This window comes from Camelus bactrianus, chromosome 35 (assembly GCF_048773025.1).
Source record: "Camelus bactrianus isolate YW-2024 breed Bactrian camel chromosome 35, ASM4877302v1, whole genome shotgun sequence".
In the NCBI taxonomy this organism is placed as follows: Eukaryota; Metazoa; Chordata; class Mammalia; order Artiodactyla; family Camelidae; genus Camelus; species Camelus bactrianus.
Window position 1 is genome coordinate 20,362,084 of NC_133573.1, and position 27,608 is coordinate 20,389,691.

The 27,608-nt window shown below is 39.6% G+C and overlaps 1 long non-coding RNA gene across 7 annotated transcripts; it reads right to left on the reverse strand.

Annotated features, from left to right (window-relative positions):
- Positions 1-1,168: 1,168 nt before the first annotated feature.
- Positions 1,169-27,608, reverse strand: LOC141576063 (uncharacterized). Of its 7 annotated transcripts, none has more exons than XR_012504296.1 (8): positions 27,517-27,608; positions 25,258-25,306; positions 24,174-24,322; positions 20,470-20,580; positions 13,291-13,377; positions 6,829-11,970; positions 6,648-6,738; positions 1,169-1,415 (listed from the first exon to the last, which is right to left on the reverse strand). It is a non-coding gene; the product is annotated as an uncharacterized LOC141576063 (long non-coding RNA). The 7 variants fall into 7 exon arrangements; XR_012504299.1 differs by having other exon boundaries at positions 6,829-9,485; positions 10,515-11,970; positions 20,470-24,322; XR_012504297.1 differs by having other exon boundaries at positions 6,829-9,485; positions 10,458-11,970; positions 20,470-24,322.

Genomic DNA, 27,608 nt, shown 5'->3' on the forward strand with positions numbered 1-27,608 from the left:
GAAGGGGCTTAGACTGTCGATCACTTTTTGTTGCCATGTTACTTGTCCCCCATTCTGCTTTAGTTGTACCCTTTCAAACCATTGCAGCTTAGAAAATGAGTCACACCAACAAACCATCAACCACATCCTCGATTTTTGGATCTTCAGCCTCATTAGAGGAGACAAGGCACATGTTTATGAAACCAATAGAAACAATTAATACCTGTTTGTCCAGGTGTTCCCCACAATTCAGCAGAAACTTGGGAAAACAGAGGGACCTGCGTATGTAGGAGTGGTCAGAGAAGTCTTTCTGGAAGAGAAAGGTCTTGAAGGATGTACAGCATTTGGATAGAAGACCAAAAGTATTTCAGGCATAGAGAGGGATGTGAGCTCTAGCATTTGATGTGAGTATGAGAAAGGCATGTTTGTAGAAAGAGGGACAGCAAGGAGGAGGCCAATGGGAGCACAGGGCGAGGAGAGTTGAGAAGATAACATTTGAAAAAGGATTGGACTCAGGATTCAGAGGATTGTCAACAACAGACTGAAGAGCAGTGACAAGCCTTTAAAGGTATGAGAAGAAAAATGAAGGGGCATCTTAAAGAAAGTGTGGTCTGGTGATAGGGCAGAAGGACAGAGCGGAGGGGAATGAAGATAGACCATTGAGGGAACATGAGGTAATGAAGGACAAATGGGAAACTGGAAGCCACAAGGAGAAAAAAATTGGGGTCCTTACTCTCCCCACTCCCCATCCCATGCCGCACGAGATTTCAGCAATGGCTGCGTTGCTCTAGGAATGGGTGGGTGGTCCCACTTCATTAGATACAGCTTTCTCTGGACTCCCATAATGTCATTTACTTCTTTTCAAGACTAGGGGTGGTAACAACACCCCCCGTGGTATTAGCACCTGGGAGCTTCCCCATCCCTTTATGGTTTCCTTAATTATATCTTTTTTTTTTTTTTGAATGGGCCATTTGTGCCTCTGCAGACCCTGATGGATATAAACACCAAAAACATTTTGAAAGAAAAGTAAAGAAGGCATAAATTATCTGTTGTAGAGCACAGAGAACTATGTTCAATACCTTGTAATAACCTTTAATGGAGGAGAATATGAAAATGAATATATGTATGTATATGCATGACTGGGATAGTATGCTGTACACCAGAGACAGACACATTGTAATTGACTGTATTTCAATAAATTTTTTTTAATTATATAAAAAAAAAAGAAGGCATAAATTGGACTGCAAGAAAAGAGAAGGCTGATGAATACAGTTTTGAACGTGGGGACTTGGAAAACATCACATAGGAATACAGAGCAGTGGTCAGGAGAAAAGACTCTTAGTACTGCCTGGGTCAACCTTGGTTATTCCACTTGGTAGCGTGTGATGTCAGTTGGGGGCATACGGCTTCACCTCTCCAGGCCTGAGTTCCTTCATCTGTAAAATAAGGATAATAATTGCTTTAAGAACTAAGTGAGTCAACACACATAAAGTGCTTAGAATGGTGCCAGGCTTCGTGTACATGCTGCATAAGTGTTTTCCATTATTATTATTACCACAAGAATTCACATGGGGAATATTGATTATGACCTAAACCTTATATACGTGGAGCTTCACGGTGACAACAGAACACTTAAGTGGAAACTTCCAGGAAGCACTTGGAAATAAATCCTGACACTTGGGTAAGAGGAAATTACTAAGGAGCAGACAGATAAACTTTGAAAATGGATGACCTTTTCAAAGGGAAGAACACATCAGAAGAATAGCAGAGTTCTGAGAAGTACGCTTTGGAGAAACATACAGCGAGTGGAGAGGAGAAAGAGGAGGGATAAAAAAAGAATAGGAAAAAAAGTTGCAGAAGGCTTGGCCATAGAGAAGATAAAAGAGCCAGAAGCCATGAAAATGACAAATGCCTTTGAACTTTGAAAAGCGATTACCTGAGTGTTCAAGAGAGGAACTTGAGAAAGTGGAGAAGTGGGAATGGAAGGAAGACTTAGGTCTTAAAAAATATATATATAAGAAATAGATACAGCAACAACAGGTCACTCTATGCTTTTCCCCCCAGGATGCAATAGACATGAGCGCATTTAAATGGAAAGAAGAAGAAATTAAAAGAGAAGAAGTGAAAATTCTAGGGAAAGAAAAAACAAGGTTGCAAAATGCTTCCGTGAAAATATAAGAAGCTAGGAATAGAATCCAATCAGAACTTCTTTAGAACTGAGAACTCAACATTCCAAATGTTTGCAGGATTTTCCCACCCTAATGGAATTCTTGTCATTTGTAACAAAGCTCGCTACTGAGACTTTATTATGGTCCAGCTGTGAATCTGAGCAATTATAAAGCAAAACCAAAAAATGGCAACCTGTCTCTTTCATTGCAAAATAACCTTGTGGTTTTAAGAACATGATCTCTACAGTAAGTAAGGGCTGAGTTTATCAATCTTGTCATTTGGTAGCTGTATGCTTGGGACAAATTACTTTATCTTTCCATACCTAAATTTCCACTTTTCTAAAATGGAGATAATAATAGTGCAGGCTTCACTGGGCCTCTGTGAGGAATAAATGAGATAATGCAAATTAACTCTTTAGGACAATGCCTGGGATACAGTAAAGATTCAACAATGCTTAGTTATTACTATTCACATGTATCTACCTTGTACAATCATTATATCTTAATTCTTTCTCCTTGGGGCAGTACTCTGATTTCTTTCAATTCAAATCGAACATTATTACAGAAAAATCTCTTGATATGCAGACCCCCAGGATACTGTCAATTCAGATGTAATGTAATTGGATATTGGCAAGTGTCTTTATCTGTGTCCAACCCCACTTTTCAAGTGGGCTCAGGGCAGGCAAAGTTCTCATTTCCTGGAGGGGAGACACATGTGGGGAGGGGCCAAGACTGGGCACAGAGACTGCAGGCAACTCTGTCACAGAAAATAGGGATACAAAGGTAGACTTGCAACACCCACAGTCATCTCCCAGCCCAGCTTCCCCACACTGGGTGGAAGAAATGGGCATCAAGTGAGCCAGAGGCTTCTGGAATCCCTGCTGCGGCCCTGAAAGTCCAGCCAGATCCAAAGGCCTAGAATCATCCCCATTGGTATCAGCCAGAGTGGCGCCAATCTGCATGTGGGACCAGAAAGGACTTCAATGGTGTGGCCAGCCAGCTGCTCTGGCGCATCTCATTGCCTGATTTATCTTGCCATCATGTTGAGTCCATATTTACCCTGTCGGAAATTCTGTTCCCTCATTTATCAAGTTATTATCAAGGGTTTTCCTGTGCTTCACTTGTCTTCACAAAATTGTTCTAGGTTGATGAATGGCCTCTTAAACCTATTAGTTTTTCTATCTCCTCTGGCCAAACTGTAATTTTCTTGAGGGCAGGGTTCATTTTAATCAAGCTGTGTTTCCGCCCTCAATCTCCCACTATGTCCAGTACAATGTAGTAAAACAGTTACCATAGCAACATAAGAAGGGGGTTCATGGAGCCTAGAGGGATCTAGCCTCACTGTACATTCCATAATCCCCATCAATCCCCACCCACTCCCCTTTTTAAATGAATTTTGCCCCTAATTCCCTTTGTCATAGAAATTATAGAGCAACTCCTGAGTTGGTACCAAATAAGCATTGCTGACATTTTCTGATATGACCAGTCTGATACATCCCTTTTTCTGTCCCTCAAGTGTGTCTCTAGCTCCCCTCTGTGGAGAATAAAAACCAGGGTATCTCCAGTGGCTAATTCAGCTGGGTCAGGCTCCCAGGAGGAAAGAGACAGAGATCCTGAGACTAATTAAGTTGACCTACAAAGAAAGACAAATGCTGGTTTAACAGCTAATTGCTAAATGTTATCAAGAAAGAAGTAGCCTATATTAAAAAAAAAAAAAAAAAAAGGAAACACACTGAAAACAGGTGCCTAGCCAGCTCCTTTGAGTTGAGAGCATAAAAATCCAAATTGTATCCACCCTTCTATTTTAGTCTTCATAAAATCCCACAAGCTCCTTTTCTCTCTTGCATCTAGAAAAGCCTTTTCCAATCTTTTTTGGACAAAAGGTTTCATAGTTGCCCATTCAGACAGCTGCCACTGTTTGTTATAGCTGCTTAAAAGTTCACAACAGAGCAGAATCTCCACCCAGGTTTTATGACACAGAATGAAATGACTGCCTTCCTCCCACCCTAGCTTATGTCGGCTTAAGTTACCACCTTTCATCCTCTCACCCACCCATCTGCTCTGCGAGGAGTGGGCGGCTAATGGCAGGAGGCTCCCCCTTTGCAGTGTCTTTTATCGATACTAATACAGCAGTGCCATCTTCATGTTTCTTATTGATCGCTTCAGAATTGATGCTGCCCTAGTGTAAAGTCCAAATGGTGTGATGAGTAAATAGTCCATGGTTTTATTCATCTTTGAACGTCTCCGTTGAATGAAAGACTCTGTTTATTCATCCAATATCCAGGTGCTAGTTTTAGCTTCAAGGAGTTGGGGAAAACACAGAAGTCAGCATGGAGTAGGAAGGTTGGGAAAGGCTTTCTGAAGGAGAGTGCCTGAGCTGAAGAGTGAAACTGTGCAGGCAAGAGTGGTGGGGATGGTCGTCATGTAAGGAGCTGCCTGTGCATGGAGGCAAAAGGGGGCACAGCACATTCAGGAAGCAATTCTCATGGCTGGATGGCAAGTACCATGGTAGGAAGGGACTGGCTAAAGATTATGTTAGAGAGGGAAGGAAAGCCACACAAAAGAACTTACAATTCTTTGGCAAGGGAAGTAATGAAAGGTTTTTGAAACATCATTATGAGATTCTTCAATTTAGAAAGCCTGCTCTAATCCCCCTCTTGGGCATATATCTGGAGGGAACACTAATTCGAGAAGATCCATGCACCCCAATGTTCACAGCAGCAATATTTAACTATTTAACTATTTACAGTAGCCAACACATGGAAACAACCTAAATGTCCATCAATAGATGACTGGATAAAGAGGCTGTGGTATATTTATACAATGGAATATTATTCAACAATAAAAAAGAATAAAATAATGCCACTTGCAGCAACACAGATAGACCTGGAGATCGTCATACCAAGTAAAATAAGTCAGAAAGAGAAAAAAAAATCATATGATATCACTTATATATGGAATCTTAAAAAATGACACAAATGAATTTACTTACAAAACAGGCTGAAACAGACATAGAACACACACTTATAGTTACCAAAGGGGGAAAGGGGGAGGGAGAAATTGGGAGGTCAGGATCTGCAGATACTAAATTCTAAGTATAAAATAAACAGCAAGGTCCTACTGTATAGCACAGAGAACTATATTCAACACCTTGTAATAGCCTATAATGAAAAAAAATGAAAAGGAATATATATATATAACTGAATCACCATACTATACACCAGAAATTAACACAACATTATAAACCAACTATACCTCAATAAAAAAAAAAAAGAAAGAAAGAAAGAAAGCCTGCTCCAGAGAGTAGGATGATATCCAGTGGTAGATAACTCAAGGCTGGGAGAAAAGTTAAGAGGTGGTAAAAATAAGCCATATAAGAAATAATATGTTTATTGACTAAGGGTGTCATGATAAGGATGGAAACAAAAGAGAAGCACTTGAGAAGTAAATAGCATGGAAAAATCATAGTAACTGATAAGATGGTGGGGAGAGGTCCAGAAAATGAAGGAGTCACTGTTGATTCATAGGTTTCTGGCTCAAGCAACCAGGTAAATGGGAAAACACTCTCTGACCCAGGGAATATGAAGAATTCAGGAAGAGCTTAGTTGTTAGATGTATTGATGTTGAGATTGCTACAAGAGTTTTAAGAAAGGAAAAAGAAAGAAATGTTCAATACACAGTTAGATACTGAGTTCAAGAAAGAATTCAGTAATAGAGACACAAATTTGGGAGCCATTAGCACACTGGTGAGAGCTAAAATCATGAGAGTAGGTAAGTTCATTCAAAGAGCCTGTGAAGAATGAGAAGCGGGCGGGGCATTAGGCCAAAGTGAACACGAGCAGACCTTCCTTTAGTGGATTTCTACTACTCCACGTTAAAAATGCACCCAGAGCAAAGGAAAGCCCTACCCCTCATTATTTCCAGGGTGGGTTTACTTACTGTTCTATAGTCTTTTGGGGACTTTTGAAGTTCATTTTAGAATTTGTGTAATTTCCTGGAGAATACATTTTTCAAATTTGAATTGGTCTAAGGAACTAAGAGTGGGAGTAGGAATGGGGATGGGGATTGGGATGGGGATGGGCGAGTCAGCTGATACCAAACATGGCTGCATAGGATTGATGTGTTATATAAGGATATGCTGGCTAGTTTTACTCAAACAGGGCTGTGGGCATAACAGGCACCCATACTGATACAGCTAGCATTAGATCCAACCCAAAAACTCTTATTAGGTATCTTGGTACTTCCCAGTTGTAGAAGTTAGTCATCCCAATGTTTGGTACAAATTTTAATGATGAGAAAAGATTTTGAAGAAACATGCAGTCTATAAAAAATCCCATATCCTCCAGCATTTCCTCAGACCCCCACATGGGTGCATCTACTTCTCATGGCTGTTACATGAGGTTGGTTATCCTTGCTTTGGTCAGCACCACGCCTTGGCGGGCTCTCCTGATCATTGTCTACCTGATTCTTGGGGCTCTAGGACCTACTCTTTTTCCTCACCTTTCAGCATGTTCTGTTCACCATGACCCTTGAACCAGTAAGCCACTGGTCCATGTGCAGGCAGCATCTGCTCTGTGTTCATCAGGGCTATCTGGGTTGCAAATGACAGAAACCCAAGTCAAACTAGTTGAGGCAAAAGGAGAAATGTATTGGTTCCAAGAAGCTTGGCTCACACACTCACTCTCTCTGTCCTGTGTCTCTGCCCTTTGCTGCATCTTGGTTTCCATGGCTCATCTTCTGGACTGGTTTTCTCCACACAGCCGGAGGCAGCATCACAATTTTCATCTCCCAGGCTCCACTCCAGAGAAGATCTCACACTTGTTCTCACTGGTCCCAGGGTCAGAATGCCTACAGAATTTCTCTGATTGGCCCTACAACCACACATTTGTCCAGAAAGATGGTTATTTCCAGAAGAAGAAAAAAAAAAAAGGCAAAATAATGGATACCCACCATAGGCTCATTGCAGAACCCTTCCTCAGTTACCTTGCTCCCCCATAGATCTGCCTTACAGATCAGAGAAACTTTTCCTCTTTTAAAGCCTGTTTCATTGTTATTCTGCTCAGTTATTCCTGAAAGGTCTCATCCACTCCCAGGCTGACACTCTAAACTTCCATAGATAGTCTGCTTCCAGGAATCACTTGTGAAAACTACCTGCCTTCTGCTCACTTAATGAAAGCACAGATGAGATGGGAGGAGGTCAGACTTCAGACATGCAGGATCACCAAAAAGAGAGAATATTTTTTTCACTGCTGATTTCTTATTACGACTTTGCAATCCTACCAAACAGGGAGCTTGGTGAATTCAAAGAGGACAAATCATTTGTTTGTGCTAATTCTGATCTCAAACAAACAAACAAACAAACAAACCAAACAAAAAACCTTCTTAAGAGGCATATGGCAATTTAAGAAAGCAGGAAACCTGCACCCCAATTTTCATAGCAGCACTATTTACAATAGCCAAGACATGGAAGCAGCCTAAATGTCCATCAACAGATAACTGGATAAAGATGTGGTATATTTATACAATGGAATACTATGCAGCCATAAAAAATAACAACATAACGCCATTTGCAGCAACTTGGATGTTCCTGGAGAATGTCATTCTAAGTGAAGTAAGCCAGAAAGAGAAAGAAAAATACCATGAGATCACTCCTGTGGAATCTAAAAAAAAATATATATATGTATATATATATTTATAAACATCTATTTATATATAAATATAAAACAGATACAGACTCATATACATAGAATACAAACTTATGGTTGCCAAGGGAGGGGGTGGGAAGGGACAGATTGGGATTTCAAAATGTAGAATAGATAAACAAGATTATACTGTAAAGCACAGGGAAACATATACAAGATCTTGTGGTAGCTCACAGTGAAAAAAATGTGACAATGAATATATGTATATTCATATATAACTGAAAAATTGTGCTCTACACTGGAATTAGACACAACATTGTAAAATGACTATTACTTAATAAAAAAAAGTTAAAAAAAAAAAAAAAAAGAAAGATAGCAGGAAACCAAAGAACCTGACATTCTTGGATCAACAAATAAAATGAGAAGCCCCTTAAAAGTTAACAAAGCAAAGACAAATGTGAATTCTAACATGTGAAGTTAGCAGTAATTACTGAGTGCTGTGGCATTCCTGGAAGTTATTACCCCAGAACAGAGCAAACAGCATGGAACTGAACTTGATCTACAATTCCCAGTTGAAGAAATCTAAAATTAACTGCCATGCAATCCAAGTATGGAGTATTCTAATGGGTCACTGAACAGATTGGCAATTACCTTTTTGTTCTTTGAAATTAAGAAGACATGAGACTGATGAATGACTGGAGGGCACATTTGGAAAACAGGACCACACCCAACACCATTTATCTAAGGTTACATTTGAACACAATCAGTTCCAAAATGCTTAGTCATTTTAGTCCATTAAATGTTTGACAGCTGTTTCTTTGTTACACATACTGAAAGCTTCCCCTTCATCAGTGAACTATGTCTTGGCATTTTTATTTTCTTGGCTATGTGGCTTCTAGTAGAAGAAACAAAATAAGCAAAGAGCTATGTTTTTTACAATTTATCTTACAACATTCAATCTTCTACCAATAAATAAATATTAATTGGAAAATCTGAATGTATACCATGGTTATGATTCACTTTACTTAGTTCACTCCTTGTCAGCTGAAAACTGTTAAAGCCTTTACATCATGTTTCAATATGAGAAATCTTATTTCATGGACGTTTACCACTAGGTGGCTTAAGTGGCTGAAACACTAATTCAATACATGAGCAGGGGGAAAAAAAAAACTTGAAAGATTATATCTTTATATTTTTTTCTGTTGTTGTGTGCTTTATACATTTATTTTCTACAAACTTGTATACTATTTATAGATTATCCGTGTAACACTACACATGGGAGACAATCACTTTAATGGAGGTCATCCTCACGTATGTCGTTTTTATGAAGGAGAGAGGATTAATGGAGATGAATGAGCTATGTTACATTTTATCATAAAAATGTAATAATAAAATAAATTAAAATCTTACCAGCCAACTGAGAATGTAGCAATCAATGGAGTCTAAAGGATCAGAGTCATAGGTTGTATTTCATTTTAATTTATCCAGGCATTTCTAGAGATCATCTGCTTAACTTTCTGGCAGTTGTGGTTATTTATGTCTCTTACAGGCATGAGACTTGCAGCCAGAGCTCAAGCTCTCTGTAGTGCAGGGACCTTGAAAATCAAATCATTCTTCCTTATAGTCTGTTACTGAAATAAGGGATGCTTGGGGGTCCACATCCATGACATTAGATGGTTGGGACTCTCTACTCTTTCTGATACAAAGAAAACAAAAGCAGGAAATGATTATTTCCTTTCCAACTTTAAAAAAAACATGTTATAATTCTATGAACTGTTCAAGATAAGAGTACCAGGAGGTGAAGGAAGAAGGGGTTCTCTCCAAGCTGGAAGAGAAAGTATTGAACCTTTTGATTCTGTCAAAGGAAAGGAAACACAATGGGGACTTTGGACGAAGGGGGTCTTATATGTTTCCTAACCAAGAAGAATCAATACGCCCTCCCATTATTCTGAAGATACCTAGTTCTCTAGGCTTTCTTAGTACTTACAGAAGCTCTGCCTTAAGTTTAAAGCTGGGGACAACTGAAATTATAAATTATAAAGAAACTCTCTTTCAAGATGTTGGTTTTATCTTTGGATTGGTTGTCTTTGTCCTTGAATTATTTGCCTTTATAGTCACCAGCTTTCAAAACTTACACTCTAAAAGTTATTTAATTGGCTTCACTTTGGGGAAGAAGCAAGATCCTCTATAGGAGGAGCTTAAGGGATGACTTTTTTCCAACTCTTATTATAGACAAGTAGCATTTCCCCCCTAACTTTAAAAACACTTTCCTTGGCTATTTATTATTTGTCATTTGGAAGTACATGTAAGAATCTGAGTCTGGCTTAAAAGAAAAGTATTGATTCTCCCTAAGGGAGTAATAATTCAGGTTCAGCGTGTCCTGGTATTTTTATATTGATGTTCAGGCACCTGACATTTAGGTTTTATTTGAATGTAGAGTTATAAATATAGCATGAACTAGTTAGCACATAGCACTTAAATACTGAGATCTAATGAATTCTCTCCAAGTTTAACAACTATAGTTGGTCAAAGTTCTAACCAGTTAGCTTTTGAGAAAGAGAATCTTACTTTCCCAAATTATAGCCATGAAGAATTTCCACTGACTGATTAAAAAAAAAACCTAACAATTCAAATTGGCTTAAACAATAAAAGAGGAATAATGGCTTACAGGACTGAATGCTAGAGGTAGAGCTGTTTTCAGGGTTGGTTTGACTCAGTTGCTCACCAGTATCATCCAAGCCAGTTTTACTTCTGCATCTGTCTGCCCTTGGCAGTGGCAGCATCACTTCCATTCTCCTACTTGTCTGCCCACAACTGCCTAGGCTGCGCTTCCATTCATGTGTAAGGACAGAGAAAGAAGGTGGTTACTCAAAGTTTTTCCAGAAGAGAGAGGATACTTCTCTCCCTGAAATCCCTCAGCAGTCACAGTCTGCAGGCTTACTGCCCTCCCCTGATGCAATAACTCCATCCAGGGAATGGGAGCCCATGACCAGTGTGGGAACAAGCGACATGTCCCCGGTCAGCAGCCAGCAGTGAAGTCTGCTTCCCCTAGTAAGTGGACTGCGTGCAGGAGGTATGAGTATCAGTGTAAATGTCAAAGCTGTCAAGGGAAACAGAGACAATACCAGTTGGGGAGTAGGGAGGGGCAAAGGAGGGGTGTATGCTAATTAGTACACTTGACTATACAAGGGGAAGCAAACTGCCTGAGTTTGAACGCAGGCCCTACCACCTGTTGGCTGTATAAGTCACTTGACCTTTCTTATTGAGTGTCAGGTGAGTCGATGATCTGCTTCATCGTTTATATCACAGGGCTTTTCTAAAATCCATGGCATTAAACTAAGCATTTGTTACACTCTTCTTTGTGTGAGGCATATGGGATTGTGGAAAGAACACAAAAGGGACCAAAATGATGCTCTGCTTTCAAAGAGCCAGCAATTCAGGGGAGGAAATGGGAGCTAGGAGTTAGTGGTAAAAGATAGATGGGATAAGTTACACAGAAAAGATGTTTCCTAAAATGACTTTTTTTCTAATTAAATATTCTTTAATAGCAAGCACATTTTCTGGTGGTTTTCAAATCCTATGTGAAGTCAATATAATTTTTCTGGATAGTCATTTATTAATAATGAATTTAATAATAAATGTCAACAATAATCAATAAAAAAGAATAACCAAATTGCAACTATAAACTGCATAAAATATAATGTTCTTAATTTTCTAATATTTACTATAATGGAGAGGAACAGAGGTGAGAACCATTAGAAAAAAAGTCTCTGAAATTTTTTTCCTTGGAAGTATTTTTGTGAGTTCAGTGAAGTATGTGACAACTAGATATTCTGAACCTATCCTCAGATCACAAACCTAACCATAGACACCTAGAAAATGTCATTTTTCGGCCCACTAACTCTTTCCTCAAGTCAGGAATAAACAGATTTCCTTTGTTCTAAACAGAGTTTATTCCCAGAGCAGAGGTGCAGCAGGTCAGCAAATAACTGTCACCCTTAGAGGGCGCTAAGGTGCCTTTTAAGTCACCCAAGTTGACTTCCTTCTCAGCACTGCTGGTCCACAGGTCCCTGGGCATGCCTTCCTTCCAACTCCATGAATCCTCAGAATTTTGAACATCCTGCTTCTTACGTCACATTTTGGCCATTGTTTTAAAATGTTGTCACAGTAAGATAGCAACTCTGCAAAAAGGAAGTAACCCAACCAAATTAATTATAGACGGAATGTACATGTTGTCTTTGCACCAAAGAAATAGAGAAAAATGTTCATCACCATTGATATTTATAGCTAGTAGCATCTTAATTTTATCCTTCTGGAAATGCATAAATAAAATTCTCAGGGTGGCAGAGAGGTAATGTTCATAAGCACCTGGGGTCTTAAAGATGGAATTTGCAAGAAAGGAACTAACTGGCATTTCTATCCAGCTGTGTGGGGCTGGGGGACTGAGCCAGGTCTTTTCCTATCTGTGTTCCCAGTGTGTGACTCAATAAATATATGGCTAGTCGCTTTCCATTTTTCCAGAAAGTTTGTAAAGCAACTCAGATTAGATGTGAATAAGAAAACAATGATATGAAAGATAAAAACCACAGGACTCAGGTGGAGGCTGGGGAAGATTACAACTAAAACATCTCAAGAGAAGGGAGTGGCCAGGCAGGGCTCGCTTAGAGCTGGAAGAACAACCAGTACTGGAAAAAGAAAAAGTCCACAGCATTTCAGGAATGATCGAGCTGGGAAAGACCATTCAGGTCCTTTCAAGTCCATCCCTTTATTTTATGGATAAAAAGAGAGGTCCATAGTGGGAAGGAACTTGTCAATGGTCAAAGGAGAAAGCTTGACTGATTTCATTCCCCCAGGTGAGTCCCAACAGCTCCAGTTGGCGGTGACCACTTCACCTGTCCCAGGCATCCAGAACTGGCTTAACAAGAAGAGAGGGTTTCTTGAAAAAATAAGCACCACCTCAGAGTTTCTGTCCAAGTTTCACTGAGTATTATCAGGGCTGGGCCAAGTGGCTCACTGTCCAACTAGAATGGATGGCAGTCTCTTGATAGGAGATTCAGAGCTGGGAGGATTAGGGAGGAGGGAGGAGCAAGGTCTGGAAGGGGCAGTGTGGGGAAAAGGAGGATGCCTGTCTCACCTCTGCATCTCAGGAGACAGAGGCTGGGGACAAGAAAACAGCATCCTTTGAAAGGTCTGCCGGGGAAGCAGTGGCCTTGGGGAAGAGCTGGGTTTCACTTACAGCAAGAAGATGAAGGAAAAGATTAGAGAAGAATTCACAAAGGTAGAGTGTGCTGCTGACTGCCTATGAATTTGAAAGGGCAGAATGGGAGAGTCAGGGCATGGTGGGGAGTAGGAGATGGGGACAGAAAAGGGCATGTTCAGAGCTGAATGGAGATGAGAATCCAGGGGATGGGAGGTCCAGGGTGCCCTGAGTTCTGCACTCCTGGGGTGCTCGGAGTAGATGGGGTGTGGTAGATGCTGCAATGCTCTTCCCAGATGCCCACCTGCCTTCCCAGGACTGAAGTCCTCATGTCCCATCACTGGGATGCTGGTGGTGACAGCTCTTGGATGAGTCTTCCTCCAGGAACTGCCTGTGGATGAAGAGAGCACCCTTGCTCAACGTCACAACCGTTTCATGACCCTCTTCCCAACCATGACTGGTCAGTGCAGAGTCTGAATACCTGGGCTCCTGGCTGACCTGGCTCAGTCACTGGGAGAGACTGTGAGAGCTTCAGAGCCCTCTGAGCACTGCGGGATCTGTGCGGGTCCCTGTTGTAACCACCCTGCCTCAGCCTCGGCCTGCCGCCTACTCTCCCTCATAGGCTGGCAAGGCTGAGAGAACTCACCAGGGGAACCATCTGAGTGCAAATCTCCCTCTCAGGGAGCTCCATCTGTGACACAAGGGAAGTGATGAGGTGAATCCTGAGACCCTCAGAGCAAACGGTGAGGGGGGGCTGTGAGGGCTGGGATGGGTTAGGGTGAGGTAGGGGGTCTTGCCAGGGATCCACATGCTCCAAGGTTCCCTTTTCACCCCCAGCACACACGGCATTCCAAGACTGGACTCACTGTAGGACTCATATTGTTTGATATTCTTCAAGGGAAGGGAAGACAAAAATGGTTAGCCTTCTGCCCTGAGACCTTATAGAAGTTTCCATTTCCAGGTTGAACCTTTAACAAAGCTCAGTAGCCACTGTAATAGCCTGTATTATTATCAAAGTTTTCTCTGGATCTACCTAGCTGGGCATCTCCCTCCCAGAAGTCCCTGCAGGAGAGACATCCTTCCTCCCCCAAGATTCAGCCTTGTGACTCACTTAGCCAATGAAACAGGAGTGAAAGTGGCATGGGCCACTTGCAAGAGAAGTTTTAAGAGCTATTACGATTCCGCCTTCCCTCTCGTGCTATTCCATGTCGGGGCTGCCCCTTCAGCCTGCACACTGGAGGGAAACATCGAAGCTGGCCCTCAAAGATTGTATCAGATGAGTGAGAAATACCTCTTTGTTGGAAGCCACTGAGGTTTTCAATCATTTGCTACTGCAGCATAATTTAGCCTCGGTGGATTAATACAGATACCCAGAGCAGGGGCCAGCAAAGTGCAGAGCCGGAAAGTAAGGATTCAGGCTTTGCAGGCCCACCAGTCTCTGTCATGACTACCTAAGGCTACCATTGTCATGCAGAACACTCACAGATGATGGATAAGCAAATGAACACACGATGGATAAGCAAATGAACATACAATGAATGTTCCAATAAAACTTTACAAAAACAAGTAGCAGACCAGATTTGACCCTCCAGTAATAGCTGGCTGATCCCTGATGTAGTTACTCCTGAGGGAGTCACTTAGGTGGTTTAGCCACTGGCTAAAAGTTCTATAGGCAATTGCCTAAAATCTCATCTCTGCTAATTTTAGCCACCATTATTTTTGGTCCACTTTATATTAAGATGACGTCTCGAGAGTCCATTTATTTGGTAAGACTTAAATTGCCTCCCCACCAAAAAAAAAAAAAAGTTGTATTTAGTAAGGCTTAAATGGATGAAAAGATAAAGGATGGCTAATATAATATTTTTTGATGGGTTGGGAGGAAAAAACAACTAGATTGGTATCTCTGCCTTCAAAAGCAATTGGGAAGACATGGAAAAAATCAGAGAGGAGAGATAAACAGCTGAATTAGCGATTAAAAAGAAGGGTAATGAAAATATGAAGAAAAATAATATGAATGTGAGAGGACACTGAGTGAAGCTAGAATTCCTTACTGGCTTTTCTCAGCATGAGGACCAGACAGATGTTTGTTCCTCTACTGCCACCTTCAGTTCTTTCAAGATCCTGGCTCTCTTTTTCGCAGTTTCCACTTGTGAGGCTAAACTGCCCTGGATGCAACTCCTAGGGGTGCTTTTTCCATTTTTTTAATTTTAGCTACACCATTAGTCCTTTAATTTTAGCTAAACCTTGCTGAACTCCACAGGGGCTCAAAAATGGCCTGACTTAAGTAAATGATGTTTTGAATGGAGAGAAGACGGTAAGATCAAGGATTGAGGATGATTAGGGACCACATGAATGTTGGGAAGGAATGGGGGAGACACTGAGCAGAGGTGGAGGTGGTCCAGGGACAGAGGTACTTTGGAGGCAGAACCTAATTCTATAAACCAGAGAAGTGAGTGTGCATGCATCTGGGCAATTCCTCAAAAGTGATGAGTGAAATAAATTGATAGACTATTAATTAAGACTGGGATCTGAAGGTGTGAAATGCAAACAGAATTATGACATGAAAAATAGCTCTGGGTAGGTCTGGGATAGAAAATCAGGGCTTGACTGCCTGCCTGCACTTTATCATGTCTGGTCAGGGAATCAGTGGTAATAAGATCACGGGATACAATCTTTTCCACAAATTAGCCAAATCTACTCTATCATTGCGCTATGGATGTTTAACAGCCCATCTACATTGTAAGCGACTTGAAACATAAAGAAGTCTTTTTGTTAGGCAGTTAGATAAAAATGAGCATTGGGCAAGGGGAGAGGAAGGGGGAGGAAGCAACCCAGAAAATAACAGCATGCCTGTGTTCAGGACAAGGGGCTCCAGAAACTTTTAATTTCTCGAAATGAGGGCCAGCAAAGAAGCCAGCTAGAATACAATGCTGTGGCTGCACAGTAGAGAGAAGGACCTGCTTAATTTGACCCAATGCTCATTATAATGTTATTAGCTTGCAGTTACAGCCCCTTCCTGTAGCTTTCTCTGTGTATCATGGGTAAAAACATGTGGAAAAGAGATGAGCGTACCTGAGCACAAGGAACGTGAGCTGTCAATCAATCAATCACAAAAACGCCCCCTAAGCCAGGATATAAGAACAGGAAAAAAAGGAGCAGCCCCATTTTTCATCTCTTGGGTTGGCCCGCCTCCAGTTCTTCAGGGTGTATTATATTTTACTACCTTTGTACTTCCCTAATAAAATCTTTTGTTTACATCATGCTTTGTCTCTTTTTAAAAATTCTTTTTTTTTTCGGGTGACTACGAACTGAGGTAAATTTTGTTCCTCTCCTCCCCATAACATTTTCATCATTCATTATTCATTATAGCAGCTGCCCAAAAGTTACACTCAATTAATTCATGTTGAATTAAATTGTTTCTTTTCAATGATAAAATGCCGAATTTTGAAAATTTCTTGTGGGAAATTGTCAATTCATTGGGACGGAGATGGAGAACCTTTTGTCCCTGGAACCTCTCAGAATTTGCCATCTGTTTTCTGTGCCTCCGTCCTAAAGCTATACCCTTCTTCATTTCAGTCCATTGTTTGCATTTCCTTACCCACCAGCACAGAGTCCAAAGCAAATTGCTTTGATCATTGCTTTGCTCTAACCACTGCAATTATAAGGGGCATTTAGTGTAATAGTGACACTAGGCTGGGGCTCTGCCTGCAGCCACTCTAAGTCTCTCCAAGTTGATGTGCAGCCCAAGAAAAGAAAGACTAACAGGAAATGTCCATTGTCACCCTCATCACATCTCCTGGCAAGTTGGTCAGCCCTGGTCCAGCAGTGGGTGCTGGAGCATGCACTGTCTAGCTGTCCATTATGATATAAGACATCTAAGCTATTCAGAAGGTGATATGCTTTTGCTACTGAAAATAACTGCACAGAATAGCAGAGGTACAGTTACTAAGATAATCAAAGAAAACAAAACTAGAATAATCAAATAGGGCACTGTACCTCAAGAAACAGCCACACCCGCTGTGGTCTTAACTGTAGGGTACCTGAATTTTGATTTTCTCTTATGGTGGAGGACACTTCAACTTGGCAAACATACATGCAACTCTCTTCTCACTCAAGTCAGAGGTCACTTCTTTTGGGCACCCCTTCCTGACCCTCTCCCCCACACTCCCACTACTGGTTCGGTGTCCCTCCTCCTTTCACATCACTCTCTTTATATCATATTGAATGATTTGTGGATCCCTCTGCCTCCTGCACCACCCTGTGAATTCTTTTGGGGCAGGAACCATTTCTTAATTGCCTCTATCACTTTAAGCCAAGCACAGAGTCTTATTAAGTGTTTTTTTGATGAATCATTTATTGATGATTTACAGAGTCAAAGAAATCACAAATTCAGTTCTAGGGATCATGGCAGCTTCTCAGCCTTGCTAGTCAGCTCAGTCATGGGAGAAACCAAATAAGTCCCACAGACTTTTCCATCACCCTGGGCTGTTGGGGTCCCATGGACGGCTCGGGCACTGGTGAGCAAATGTCAGAGATGCCACAACAATGCAGTAATGGATATTTGCCCTTCTGTCTTCAAACTCAGCAGGTGTCCTTTGTTGTTTCTGAATAACCTCACAATAGTTTTGGGCCATGGGAAGAGCCACATGGAGATTGCTTGTGTCCCAGCTTGCTTCAAGGTCAGAATGACCTTGAAACAGATTTCCTATCAATCTTCATACTTATAGGTCCCTTACCATTTAAGGATGTAGAAACTTTCTAGTAAGATTTGAGTTATTTTTCAGTTGTGATTAGTCCTTCTCAAAAGAACACTTTGCTTCAGAATCCACTGCAGTGAGCTTTCAGGAACGATGTAGCTAGAAAGGTCATTACCCACCATTCTCTTGCTTTATCTCTTAGCCAAATTAATAGACATAAATGGATGTCCTTATGCATTCTTTTGCCAAGCAAACCATACTTGTCCACTGGAAAAGATCATATTCTAGAAGGTGGATACAAATAACAGGATACCGTTTCTAAGGGAGCAAAATGAACACACACTTATAATTTTAGGTAGATCTACTGAGTCTTCCCTTGAGTCATAATTATTTGCAAAAAAGTAAGCAAATCAGATTCAGACTGTGAGCCCTTTGAGCTGCATTAAGCTGCATATCCAGTTAATAAGAACAATGGCTAATTGCTTTTAATGGGCAGCACTTTGTGACAACACTGTCAAAATTCCAGCACCACTTAAGCTTCTTTTTGTTTTGTTTTAAAGACACAGTTTTTCACATGGAAGATCTGCAGAGCATTGACTGTCATTTTTCCAATTCAAACAAATGGGTTTGTTTATCTTCTGGCTGAGAGGGAGAAACAGGCCGGTAGCCAATACACTGACATTGGAAGTGCATCCCATGCTGTGGTGCAGACAGTAGACGCTTAGTAAGAACTTGTTGAAAGAATAAAAACATTTTCAGTCAACAGCAAGTCATTTTCCTGAAAATACAATTCAATGCAGGCAAAGGCACAGGACCAATTTTTAAAGCAAACACATGTTAATATACATTCTGTGTATATGCTCTATGATTGTTTGGCTCTATTACTGTTGAAATCATTTTCTTTCTAATTTGGGACTCTTGTCTGAATAGCCTAAGCTTTGAGAGTCAAGCAGACTTCCCTTTCTGGCAGTTTGGGAGTTGAGAAAAACTAAAAACGCTCCTGCTGCAAAACTAAAGATAATAAGGCAAGAGAAATACACAGTGGCCAACGATGGCTGAGAAACCTAAACAAGAAAGGTAAGGATAAGTTGGTAACATCAGACAGCTCTACAGCGTTTCACATGTCTTTGCAACCAAAAGGTTAGGTTCCTAATCATAAGTAACAGATGAAGTCCGGGGCCTTTTTGAGGAAAGGAAGATTGAACTGAATCAAGAGAGATTCCAGAAGGTTTTACTCCTTTGCAAAAAGTATACTGTAACAACAACAACAAAATGCCATCCAAAAAAATGACTGTTTATCTTGGCCTAGGCTTGGGGTGGAAAAAAAATTATTATTTCTCCCAAAAATGTGTAGTCATGAGCCTATTCCACTGTCTGAAGATGTTTGAGCCCAAAAGCTAACCACAACAGCAACAAAAAGTCCTGCCAACTTGGAAATATCCTAACAGTAGAAATTAAAAACTGCTCTGGAGGATGTACAAGATTCCCACCAAAAAGTCCCACTTAAGATGAGTTCATAATCCAAAATTTACAAATAAACCAGGAAACCATACTGAAAATCAACCTACTTTACACATGGTGGAAGAACTTCAAATAATAAAATATCAGAGACAAGAAACAAGTGTAAATATAATAAAGATATATAGTATATGTATTATAAAAGTATAATAAAGACAAACAAAAAATTGAACACATGAAAGAATAGTAAGACACTATAAAAATAAGGTAGATTTGAAAAAGAATAAACTACAAGTTATTTAAGTGAAAAATAGAGTCATTGAAATTAAAATTTAATGGAAATGTTAAACAGCATATTAGACACAGATGCAGAAAAAAATTAGCAAGAGGTAACTTAAATCTGAGGGCATTGCACAGAAGGCAAGACAGAGAATCAAGGATGTGAAAATTTTTTTAAAGAAGTCAAAAAACATGGAATATAGAATTAGAAGGTCCAACATAGTTATGAGTTCCAGAGAAAGAAAATAAAAAGAATGCAAAAAAGAAAATATTCAAAAAGATAATGTCTTAAGTTTTCCCAGATATTGATAATAACCTGATCTCTCAATTTCAGGAAGCTAAACAAACCACACAGGATTAATAAAAACTCTCCCATTCTCAGCATAGAAAACTCAATTCAATAAGTTATGTTAGAATAATTGGTTATTTATATGGAAAAACAAGACAAAATTAGATTCCTATCCCATATAATTTATAAAATTCAATTGCAGATAAATTAAAAGCTAAGTAGGAGGAAAAAACACTCTAAAACAGTTAGAGGAAAACTTTGGAAACTAATTTTATGATCCCAGGGTATATAAAACATTATTAAATAGAATTTTTAAAAATAATTAATGAATGATTATTCATTAAAAGATAACATTTAAAAATCAAAAGCCATGGACTGAGAGAGAAAAATATTAGTGACTAAATATTATAAAGAACTCCTATAGATGACTAACAAGATAAACAAACAACCTTAAAAGAGCAAAAAGATATGACAACAGAATTCTCAGAACAGGAGAAACAGAATGAACAATAAATATACAAAAAGATGCTGGACTCTTTGCTGACAACTTCAGAGAAGATGACTTATTCCATTTTTCCTTCTAGCTAATATATGTAATGTTATAACTGGGGGCTCACTCTATGGCAGACATAGTTCTCAGGGATTTACATGCACTCATAGTTAATTCTCATAACAACTCTATAAGGTGGGTACTACTGTTATCCCCATTTTACAGATGAGCAAACTGAGACACAGAAAGGTGATAACAAATTAGTAGTACCTTCAGGTGGTCCAGGGGATAATTCACCTGTTCAGTGTATAACTCAAAGCAATGTTCTAATATTTTGGATTTCAGGTGACTTAGAAGGAGAAGGATAATCCCACCATTGGCCTGTAAAAGACAGATAGATGGATAGATAGATAAATGGATGGATGGATGGATGGATAGATAGGTAGGTAGATAGATATGACCATATAGTGGTTCTCTAATCTTGTGTGGATGGCTATTACATTTCACCTACCCATGGGGCTGACTTTTGGAGATGTCTGAGTGTCTGTCTACCCTTGAGTCCTCATATTACTGAAGAATAAGATCATGGCTTCACGCAGTCTTCATATTTATCATCAGGAAGACCTCCTAGCAGTTTTGAAAATTTAGCTAGGATATGCTTCAGAAAAGTCCATGCATCATCTTTAAAACTTTTTTCAATTCATAGAAATCATGTGATATCAGCAATATCCTTTTCCCTTAGACACTAATTAGGATCTTTGTAATGCATTCATTATTTTATACTCTACTTGGTTCTAAAAAGAATTTGAGCCACCCTCGTTTCATGTTAAATATAGTTGATTCTCTTGGCTCTACCTGTTACATATTTGGGAGTTCAGTAACAATCAACTAAGAATCTTTCTAGTCATGCTGTAAAAAAAAAATTTCTATAGTCATTCATAAGTTATCTCCACTACAACTTCAAAATCAAAAGATAAACTGATTTCATAAAACAGAAATGAAAGAACATTTTACATTACCTTTTATGTGAATAGACTGACCCGCATGAAACAATAACTTGATTTCATTTATTTTGGAAAGTTCTCTAAACACTTCAAAGACAAATATAATAGAGTTGATTTCCTTAGGGTTAAGTGTTAAGAACTTTAGCTCATCAGCTCTAAAGCTGAAACTAAAACTGAAAGACATTCAAGCAATGTCTTTAACACCATCTTCACCACCCTATGTATCACATGAACACAAGCAAAAGAGAGGTAGCCCAGTCCAGCTTGATAAATGACAGAAAAACCGGTTCTTATGTAAGAGGCTATGCACACCTCACCCAGTTACATAATTAAGTATATTTGGCAGGAGAATCTGACAAGTATATCTGACAAGACTGGAATACCCTGCTTGTTTGTAAGTGTTACAACACAAGTAGGGATGGGAAAAAACACCAAGAAAGACAATTTGATGTATTCAAAACCTAGGAGACATGGTCTTAATGGACCATGTCTGAATAAACAAATCACTGATTTGCATGGGGGCTGTCTTAGCTTGGGATGCTATGACAAAATACCATAGATTGATGGCTGGAACAACAGGCATCTACTTTCTTCTCACAGTTCTGGAGGCTGGAAGTCTACGATCAGGGTGCTAGCATGGTCCAGTTCTGGAGAGTCTCCCTCTTGGCTGGCAGATGGCAACTTTCTTATTGTGTGCTCACCGGGCCTTTTTTGGGTGCACGCACATGGAGAAAGAGATCGCTCTCTTTTTCCCTCTTCTTATAAAGGCACTAACCCCATCATGAGGGTCCCACCTTCATAACCTAATCTGGACCTGATTACCTCCTGAAGGCCCACTGGAGGTGGGGGTTTCAACATATGAATTTGGTTGGGCCACAACATTCAGTCCGTAACAGGTGACTACATTAGGGAAGTCCTTAATCTTCAAGCTACCATTCTCTTGTCTTTTTTCCTTTTAAAACCAGTTTTTTTCAAAAAGCAAATTTTCACTTATTGCCTCTGCTTCCTGGCCCTCTGCTGTTGGGGGACTTACACACCACTCCCCAACAAAAACACTAAAGGGTTTCTTTTCAGGCAGCAAAATCTACTTGGACTTTTCCCAGCCTCCATCTCACCTGACCCCTGTGCAGTGTGGAGCACTGTGCCTGCTTCCCTTCTCAAACCCCCTCATCTACAGACATAACAGAATTTGGAAACAGACCAACTGGGGTTCACATCTGGGCTCTAAACAATTACAAGTTACTTAAACTTTCTGTGTCTCAGTTTCCTGCCCCATCCGTAAAGACAAAAATACCATTCCTCACCCTTAGGAGACTTGTGTAGATTAAATGAAATGACACAATGAAGGCACCTATCATGAAGTCATCAATACATTTTGGATTTTCCTTGTCTCTGCAGCCCTGTTCTTACTCCCAAGTGATGGACCACAAATTCTACTTGGCTTTAGCACCCCTCCACCCAGACTTCCAGCTCAACTTGTACAAACCCTTCTAACTCCTGCCTATTCTCCAGCTGATTCGGGGCTAATGGCATCAGCCTCTCCCCATCACCACTTGGGCCAGAATTCCAATGGTCATGAAATTAAATGGAGATATAAAACCGCAGGTCTTAGAGTTGGAATATCCATGAGGGGTCTCTGTCTGTGTCTATTAGCCACAGAAGTGTTCTGGTATCCAGGTAAGCCCTGTGAAGACCATCCCTCTGAATATTTAAATCCAAGTGGGATTCTCAGGCGAGAAGCATCAGTATCTCCTAAAAGCCCATTAGAAAGGTGAATTCTTAACCCTTCTCCAAACCTATTGAATTAGATTATTCTGGGACCCAAGGTGTTAGGTCCTGTGTTCTCCAAGGAATTAGGAGCCAAGCAAAAGTTGGAGATCTAGTGGTATGAGTAATCTGCTACTTTGGGCCTTAGGAGAAGACAGATACTTAAATATTATTGTACATGAATATTTAACCATTAGCATGCACTGAATTCAGTCAGTATAAAGCAATTTATAAGACAGAAATCATCTTGATGTATTTTACTCCATTATAAAAAGTTAAGACATAATCTTGGTGCTATAAAAACTAAAAATATTCCCATTTCAGATCCATGAATGCAAAATATTTAAAGAACAAGACTGAAAAGGTAGTTAGCTTAGCTCTGTGAGAAGAGTATCCTTAAAAAACAAAAGGTAACTTAACAGAGCAAATTCCCACTTGAATCTGTTACACAACAATGAAATAAAATGGACTTTACAGATGGAAAGGTTGAATTTATCTTTATGTTCATTGGAAACACCTCCTCCCCCAGGTTTGAGTAGCATGTGAAACACAGGCTCAGTGACATTTCAGAGGCCAGGATATGCAGAGGAAAAACTTAGCTATTTAAGTATCCTATGTTAATTGCTGTCTTTAAACAGATTAGTTTAAACTAATTGGTACATTAAAAATGCCTTTTGAGACTCAGGAAATCTCAGATCCACTTTCCACTAGTAGAACAAGGAAGCATTAACAAGATAGATTTAAACTGGAGAGCTGCATGTTCCTTCACAATAGATCATACAAAAAGCATTAAAGCAACATCGTCACTGTAGGCAACATGGAAATATTGTGGGGGAGAGGGGGTTACTAACCACAGAACTCCTCGCCCTGCTTCCGGACTCTACAAAACCTATGAATGACAGTCAACAATGAAGAGGTTCAGAACAATGAAATAAAATATAAACACAGCCTCCTATTGTTCATGAAGACTTGTTTTCTCAAAGGATTATTACCTAGCTAGGAAATCAATCACCTAAAGGAGACTTTACCTTTTAAAGGTCATTCAGTTAAGTCATTGCCACACACAGGATTACAAAACACGTAGCACAAGTAAATTAAGTCCCATCAGTGCTGAAAAATTAATGTCAGTCATCTGTAATTTCCCTGCTGCTGAATTTAAGTTACTGACCATATACAGAATGTATTTCAACTATATTTACTTACCTGTTATCTTTGCTGTCTGGCCTTTCTCAATTGTACTTTGTCATTTAATTTTGTCTCAAGTATCAAATGGACTCTTTTCCTCATTTCCTCACAGTTCAGCAGGAAGTGGGCTGTCATTTCCAGTAAGTCTCACTGTAGTTTTGCCAATACTGGTGAGACAGGCAGGTGGGAAGGGGACAGGGCACAACCATGAAAAGAATGACGTGGCAGTTAGCACCAAGGTGGCAGGAGACTCAACTCCCAGCAGACCTTGGGGCCCAAAATGGCAGGAGATTTGACTCCCAGTGGACCTTGAGCTTTATTATACACTCATTGTGATATAGTAGCATGAGAAATGACACACCCACCGGTGCCATGACAGTACCGAGGCTAACCATAAAAGGTCAAAAAGTGGGTGGTGGCTCAGTTCCTGGGACTCCATGCCCCTTCCCCCGAGTAATTGGAATAATCCTCCCACTCATTAGCATATGAAGTAACCGAGCCCATAAAACCTAACAATCCAGTGCCTCACTGTCACGCTCTCTGGCCTTTGGAAATGACCCACCCAGGCTCTGACTATGGAGCGTGTAAACCTACTTTTCCTTTAACTGCCCTGACTGCCCTCACATCTCCTGGCCAATCTCACTTTCCTAGATGACCCTATGCTGTGCAACCACCACCGCTCGCCTGTTGCTCTCTCCTGCCTTCAAAGACCACCGGCACTGTGTCTATGGAGTGAGTATCTCTCTGAATAAATCTACCTTTGTTCAACTGTGGCTCACTCTTGAATTCTTTCCCATATGAAGCCAAGGACCCTCACTTGGCAGGACACCTCCTGGGGACTCGACCAAGACCTGGGACATGGCCAACCTCTGACATCCCATTTTTCCTGTATCACTGGGGAGTAAGTACCATATGCAGAATGACTCAGAATTTCTACTACTCATGTGCAGTGCATTTCCTTGGTCATGAATAAAGCTGATTCGCTCCCAGCATTCTCATGTCACCATAGCTGTTCCCACTTCAGTGAAACTGCCCTGGAATCCTGTTCCTCAGAGTTTAGACTAAAGGAACTTTTGGTGTTAAAAAGAGAAATGCCTTTTACCTTAACCTCAGCTTGCCTTCCAAGTTTCAGTCTCCAGGATTGACCAGCCCTAGGATGACACAGCAGAGACATCTGTTTCTTTCAAGAGAAACCATAACCTCAACAAAGGTATATGATTTGGCCATATGGTCCTTTAGAATAAAATCAACCAATAATCCATCACCAACCAATGGTCTGACTTAAGTATATCAGCACAATAAATGCACCATCCATTACCCAGTGCAAATCAGACTGCAAATCTTAGTTCAGTTTATTTTGAAGCTCACCTCACCAAGGATTCAAAAACTACTAGGGTTCAACCTTACATAACATTCTACTATTTATATGTTTAAAATCGTCTGAGACAATGTATACCAAAATTTTAGCAGTTGTTCATCCAGCTGGTGGATACAGGTACTTTCTGTTTCTTATTTTTACATATCTGTTTTCTGATCTTTTTACAATGAATAGACATTGCGGGGGCGGGGAAGTTAATACATTTTTAAAGAAAGTAATAGCAAAAAGAAAAAAAGATTATTCTCTTGGCTTTGCATAGTCTGCAGAGGATTAATGCTAGAAACTGGGAAAAATAGTTAATAGGGCACCTGAACTAAGGCAATGGGGATGAAAAAATATGTAAGTGTCAAAATTGACAGGAATGAATGATATTTGGATATAATAGTGGTAGTGAGTGTTCAAATACTCATAGGAAATACTTCTGATTTCCTAACAAATATGGTCAAATAATGTCTTTTGAAGAAAGTAGCTTTACTTTCTTACTTAAAAGGTAAGGTTAATTGAAAAAGTTATAAACAATCATTTTAGAGATCAAAAATAGTCATTTAAACAGCCCAAGAAATACATAGTATTTTGATGTATCAAGTAATTCCGGGTTGTTCAGTGTCATCAGGATACAGGTAAATGTTTGCAAATGGATTAACAAGAGAACACCAGTTAGAAATCAGACAATTATGCAATATAAAAAAAAAAAAAAACAGGATTTTTGGACATAGGTAACATAGGTGCTTTATGGAGCATGGGAACAAATTAATAAAATACTATACTGTAAGTAAATAGAATTCAAGGATGTGAGTGATTATGACTAGATTCTTAGGCATTCACTGAATTTCTCTGATTGGCAGATGGCTATCCAAGAAAAAAATTCTGAAGCTCTATTTCTCTCGAGATAATAAATTTCAATATAAAAAGACTGTATGTAGAAAAAAATTCAGGGTTGTTTTTGTTTTTCTCTTTTAGAAAGTAAAGCATTCCAAAAAATAAATATTATTTTTGCTAAAAGTACAGTAGCTGAATCCAAGATATTTATTTTTGTTCTCCTTCAGATTCATAACAATTTTCTACTCCTCAGTAAGATTGATATGGATGACTCCAGATTTATAAGAATTGTACAAAAGGATATAACTGACTTCACTAACACTACAGGGGAGTGACTGAAGGAGTGATTAGGAATCCTTATATCCTGGCTCATTTAGTCCTTTCCTGTAATCACAAGTCATATAGTTCTTTAAAGTAAAAGCACTGGCCCACAACCCAGGGCCCTAAACAAATGATACACAACATCAGTGACAGTGAAACCTTCAGAAACCAGCTATACAGCAATAGATAGTTCTAATTCCTATCACATAAAAGTTGTTGACAAACTTGGATGACAAAATCCTTAAAAGCATGTAGCACATACAGGGCCAGAAGTCTTGTAAAAGCTTCATACATTACATTATGAAACAACATAAAAACAAACTGATGCATTTAGTTACAGGAATTCTTTCAGTTTAGCTCTTGGAGTGACTAAATGCTTTTAACTAAAATGAGGTGAAACCAAGTTAAACTCTGCTTGAAAGTATTCAAGAGGTAGATATACACTTACTTTAAAAATTAGCTAGCAATTTTCCCTTAAACTGACACGTTCAGTGGCAATTTTCCCAAATTGTATAAAAATTTCTATTTAAAGGTCCACCATTTTCTAGTATTTCAGAATTTTTCTCATCATTATTTGTGGTCAAACTGTTGCTATAAATGGTGTTATAATTTATTAACAGTGTCTAAAATAGGATTTCCTTCATATGAATAAAGAAAAGTGGCCCGTCTTTTGAAATTTATCTAAAAAATCATCCTAATTTCTCTATTTGGAAAAAAAAAACGACTTCATATTTAAAAACTCAATCTTTTAAAGTATTTTCTTTCATATCACCAAATATTGTATGTAGTTTTGATTGTACTTGACAAACCAAGAACCTTAATGACAAAGTACCATGCACTTACCCAAACAAAGTAGGTATCTTTCTCTTTCAGTTAGGGGCGTTCCAACATGCTTCAGCGCAAAGCTCTTGAAGTCAATATAATTCTGCTAAATC